Genomic DNA, 6,364 nt, shown 5'->3' with positions numbered 1-6,364 from the left:
TATGTGATTATGTGACTGAATGTTGTTTGGAGTCCTGGATGAGATCACATACATGACGAGGAGTCTCAAAATGGTTGAGAGGTAAAGATTGATATATAGAACGATAGTAATCGGACACCGGAAGTGTTCCGGAGTGTATCAAGTATTTATCGGAGTACCGGAGGGGTTACCGGAACCCCAGGGAAATATATGGGCCATGAGAGGGGAGCACACCAGCCCACAAGGGGTGGCACGCCTCATATGACAGGAGGCCTAATTGGGAGAAGAAGAAAGGGAGTTCGCCCCCCTTCCTTTCTCTCTTCCCCCTTCCCTTTCTTCTCCGGTGAAATAAGGCAAGGGCGCCACTTGGGAAAACCCCAAGTAGGATTCAGATCCTACTTGGGGCGCACCCTGGCTGCCTCTTGTCTCCCTCACACACACACATGCACACACACACACACACACACACACACACACACACACACACACACACACACACACACACACACACACACACACATATATATATATATATATATATATATATATATATATATGGGGGGCACCCCTAGCACACCTCAGAGAATTGCCTAGCCGTGTGCAGCGCCCCCTCCACCGTTTACTCCCACGATCATATCTTCGTAGTGCTTAGGCCAAGCCATGCGCAAATCACTTCACCATCACCATCACCACGTCGCCGTGCTGACGGAACTCATCTACTACCTCGACAACTTACTGGATCAAGAAGGCGATGGACTTCATCGAGCTGAACGTGTGCAGAACTCAGAGGTCTCGTACGTTCGGTACTTGACCGGTCGAAGCTAGAAGAAGTTCGACTACACCAACTGCGTTGTCAAACGCTTCCGCTTACTGGCTACAAGGGTACGTAGACACACTCTCCCCCTCGTTGCTATGCATCTCCATGGATAGATCATCGCGTGTGCGTAAATTTTTTTTGTTTTCCATGCAACGTTTCCCAACACATACGCACATAAATTCTCTCACTCGTTGTCCGTAACTCTCTCACGCACCAGTCCGCCGTCTCGGGGCTCTTCCCTGTCTCTCTCTGTCTCACTTTCTATCTCCCTAGGTCACACATACACATATCTCACCCACACTAGATAGACCCATCTAAAACTCTCTCTCCCTCATTCTCTCTCTCTCTCCCTCTCTCTCTCTCACACACACACAATCTCCCGTCTAGCTAAGTACGACTATCTCTCACTTCATTATAGGCACACGCAGTCCCCCTAGCCATATGACTATCTCTCGCTCTTCATCACAAACACATGCATCGCCTCTTTCCCTCACCGGGTCTATCCCGATCTCTCCTGGGGCATCTTTCTATTGCATACACACCTCATCTCTCGATCTCCCACCCATATAGTCCCCTCACGATTTTGAGGGGATCTCTCTATCACAAACACACCCTCTCTCCCTCCACATGCCTCCATTTTCTCCATATGTCCCTCTCGTCCTCTGTCCCTTGTTGGCCATACCTCTATTGGACACGTGCTATAGGGGTCTCTCTCTCCGTTGCAAACAACCACACACTGGCTATCTCCGTGTATCTCACCTCGCTTTCTCTCTCGGAGATGCATGCGTGATATGTTTGCATAAGACACGCACGCTTTCTCTCTATTTTATCGCCTGACGTCCCTTTCTCTTTCACACACACACACACACACACTCTTTTTGCACACTCACTCTTTCTCTTTCACACACACTTGATATCTCTTGACTTAGGTACTCTCTTCGGTCCATAGCATATAGATTTTTTGAAAGTCAAACCTCACAAAGTTTGACCAGGATGTGGAGAAAAACATTTACATCTAGAACAACAAACATATATCATTAGGTTCATCACAAGATGTAGTTTCATATGATGTATCTTTAGTATTGTAGATATAAATAATTTTCTCTATAAACTTGGTCAATTTTTCCAAAGTTTGACTTTAAAAAATCTATATGCACTATATTATCGAACAGAGGGAGTATCTCTTTCTCTTTCTCAACTCTCTCACGTACCACTCAGCCGTATCAGGGCTCCTCTTTCTCTCTCAAACTTTATATTCCCTAGGCCACACATACACATATCTCGCTTGCACTAGATAAACCCATCTAACACTCTCCCCCTTGTTCTCTCGCTATCTCACACACACCCCTCGTAAGTACCATCATCTCCCACTCCATTATAGGAACATGCACTCCCCTAGGTATGACTATCTCTCACTATCCATCACAAACACACGTATTGTCTCCTTCCATCCCTAGGTCTATCTCGATCTCTCTTGGGGTATCTTTCTATAGCGCGCACACCTTGTCACTCGATCTCCCACCCATATAGTCCCCTCATGATCTTGAGGGGATCTCTCTATCACAAACACACACTCTCTCCCTTCCCATATCTGGATTTTCTGCATATGTCTCTCTCGACCTCTTTCCCTTGTTTGCCAGACCTCTCTTGGCCATGTGCTAGGGGTCTTTCTCTCTCTATTGCAAACAACCACACACTATCTTCACACCTTGCTTCCGCTCTCGTAGATGCACACGTGATATGTTTGTATAAGACACACACACACACACTTTTTCTCTATGTTATCGTGTGTTGTCCATTTCCCTTTCACACACACACACACACTTTTTGCACACTCACTATTTCTATTTCACACACACTTGATCTCTCTCTAGTTAGGTACTCTTCCATGTCCATAACATATGGATGTTTTGAAAAGTCAAACCTCACAAAAGTTTGATCAGGTATATGTGAAGAAAAAATATTTACATTTGGAACGATCATTAGATTCATCACAAGATGTAGTTTCGTATCATATATCTTTGGTATTGTATATAAGCAATTTCTCTATAAACTTGTTCAGAGTTTTAAAAGTTTGACTTTTCAAAAAATTATAGGCACTACATTATCGAATGGAGGGAATATCTCTTTCTCTCTATCTCTCTCACGGGCCTACCCTCTCACTCGATCTCTCTTTACCGAGGGATTATATGGTCACTGGCTTAGCGTATCGCTCTGTATACTATTTAGTTGTCTCGTCAACCAGTCTACATGGTGCCTTGTCAGCTTGTGTTCTCTATCTGGGTGTGCTGGCCCATGTGGCAGTGGGTGAAAATAAATAAGCTAGAGGCCCATCTGCCATAGGGTGAGATAAACAAACTAGAAACCACTTGCCGTAGCACCCCACACGCTACTAAATTAAGTGCACACTTCTTCCATGTTAATACACACATTACGACAACGCACATACACCACTGCGCCGCATGCACGCATGGACGCACTCGTGCACACCCAACACACAATACACACCAGCATACGTGTACATTGGCTGCGATGGACGACAAGACGGCCAACAGACGGAGGCGGCTCGAGCCAAAACCGCATCCAACGAGCGTGGACTTCATCAACAGTCTCCCCGACGACATGATGCTCATCATCATCGCCCCCACCAAATCTGGCGTGCGGACCACCCTGCTCTCCCGGCGATGGCGCCCCCTCTGGGCTGCGTCCCCCTCAATCTCACCGTCGATAACTGCGATGGGGATTGCAAACACATGGCTTTAATCTCCAAGATCCTTGCATCGCACCCTGGGCTAGCCAGACGCCCTGACATCCGCATATTCAATACCAACTGTAAGGTCCAAGCCAATTTCGACGAGTGATTTTTATCCCCCACCCTAGATCAGCTCGAGGAGCTCAGGTTTGAAAGTGGACGATGTCGCTCTCTGCCGCCATCAGCGCTCCACCTTGTGCCAACGCTGTGCCGCGCTAGGTTCAGCTCCTGCTATTTTCCCCAGATTAATGCCGCGCTCGCTCATCTTCTCTCTCAACTCAAGCAACTCAACGTCTTCGACATTGGCATCTCAAGGAGGCTATGGAGCACCTGCTCCATGACTGTACGACGCTCGAGTACCTTTGTCTTCAACAGATCCACGAGTTCATTAGCCTCCACATCGCCTCAATGAATCTCTGATGGATTTATGTATCTTGCTAGCCCCGCAACAAGACGATACTTGGGAAGAGATCAATTGAGTTGTTTCACGATATGGTCATTGAGAATACTCCTTTCCTTGAGAGATTGCTTGTATCTGATCTAGAAGGTCCAACAAAAATCAGGGTCATTGACGTGCTGAAATTGATAGTGTTGGCCTACTCATCTGCCAAATTATTCGAACTTGTTATTGCATCCATAATCATTCAAGTACAACACTCTTCTTCTTCTTCTTGAAATTCACATTTTAATTTTTTTTCTTGATGTATGCTTGACTGTCATCCAAAAAAGGATCCCCACAAGTTTGACCCAGTCTGTATGCACAGTGAAGATCTTGACAATAAAATCTATTGACCCCAATCTAGATCAAGTTGTCGGGTTCCTTAGATATTTTCCGTGCATGGAGAAGCTACTCCGAGGTGAAACTTCTTTCCTATTAAATGTGAAGCGCTAAATAGGATCCGGAGAGCAACTAGTTGAGGAACGCTCCTTCAGGAGCCTCCCCAACGATCACACGGGGTGGGCTGAGAGCGCGCCACTTGGCGCGCTGTGAGCGCTCCCTTCATATTTTGTTTTTCTATTTTCCATACGCATTTTTGATTTTTAGATGGTTTTTTCGACTTTACGATTTTCCACCGGTCTTTCTTAGCTTTTCGATAAAAAATTATTCTTTTCCTGGAGAGGCATGGATTTTCTTCCGCGAGAGACACATATTTGTTTCCGCGAAAGGCACGGCTGTGCCTCTCAGAAACGAAAAAAAAACGCATTTTCTTTTTTTTTCCGCGAGAGGCATGGTTTTGCTTCTGCAACATGCCTCTCGGAAACGAAAAAAACACGTTTTCTCTTCTTTTGTTCTTCCGTAAGAGGCACAATTTTCCTTCTACGAGAGGCATGACTGTGCCTCTTGAAAATGAAAAAAACGCGTTCTTTTTTTCTTTTTCCGTGAGAGGCACAATTTTGCTTTCACGAGAGGCATAGCCATGCCTTCGGAAACGGAAAAAATGCGTTTTCTGTTTTTCTTTCTTTCGTGATAGGTACGATTTTGCTTTCGCGAGAGGCACGGTCGTGCCTCTTCAAAACGGGAAAATGCGTTTTCATTTTTTTCGGTGAGAGGCATGGTTTTGCTTCCGCGAGAGGTACGACCGTGCCTCTCGGAAACGGCTTTCGGAAAAGGAAAACAAAACGTGATCTTGGTTCGGCTTTTTTATCCTTTTTTTGGAAAAAGTTTGTCAAAACCTATTTACATAGGATCTAGTTTTGAAGATCTTGACATGAAGAATCCAACGATTAAAATGGTTCGAGATTTGGACACACGATTTAAGAGATAAAACGTTTTGAATAAACGAATCTACGAAAAAAATTGAAAATTCACAGGTTAGCCACTTGTCGCAACCTGGAGAGGTTGGAGTAATCTTTCAAAGGAGTACTCTTTGATTAGTGATTTCACTCAAATTAGGACTAAAAGGAGCAGGTGCTAAATCGAAATCACTAATTGAGGACTATTCCTTGCAAAGATCACTCTAATTCCCCTGGTAACGCGCCACTTGTCGCAACCTGGGAGTGTTTTCTTTTTTTCGTAGATTTGTTTATTCAAAATGTTTTATCTCTCAAACCGCGCGTCCAAATCTCGAACCGGTTTCATCGTTGGATTCCTCGCGTCGAGATCTTCAAAACTTGACCCTATGTTGATAGGTTTTGACAAACTTTTTTTTCATGAAAAAAACCGGACGAAAAACCGAACCGGAAGCACAGGTTTTTTCCCTTTTCGAAAGAGGCACGCCCGTGCCTCTCGCGGAAGCAAAATCGTGACTCTCGCGGAAGGGAAAAAAGAAAACGCGTTTTTGTTCCGTTTCGAGGAGGCACGGCCGTGACTCTCGTGAAATCACAACCGTACCTCTTGCGGAAGCAAAACCATGCACAAAAGAAAAAAAACAGAAAACACATTTTTCCTTTCCGAGAGGCACGGCCGTGACTCTCGCGAAAGAAAAAAAAATAGAAAACGTGTTTTTTTTCTCGTTTCCGAGAGGCACGGTCGTGACTCTCGCGAAAGCACACTCATACCTCTCGCGGAAGCAAAACCATGACTCTCGCGAAAGCTAAAAAAAACAAAAAACACGTTTTTTTTCGTTTTTGAGAGGCACGGCCGTGACTCTCGCGAAAACAAAACCGTGTCTCTCGCGGAAGCAAAACCGTAACTCTCGCGAAAGGGAAAAAAAGTAAACGCGTTTTTTCGCGTAATTTTTTTTTTCAATTTTTTTATTGAAAAGCTAATGAAGACCGTTGGAATACCAAAACGTCAAAAAAAACCCTGAAAAAAAACCATTTAAAAAGCCGAAAATGCGTGAGAAAAATAAAATAAAAAACAAAATCCGGAGGGA

Source organism: Triticum aestivum, chromosome 3A (genome assembly GCF_018294505.1).
Source record: "Triticum aestivum cultivar Chinese Spring chromosome 3A, IWGSC CS RefSeq v2.1, whole genome shotgun sequence".
NCBI lineage: Eukaryota > Viridiplantae > Streptophyta > Magnoliopsida > Poales > Poaceae > Triticum > Triticum aestivum.
Note: the sequence above shows the minus strand (reverse complement) of the source record.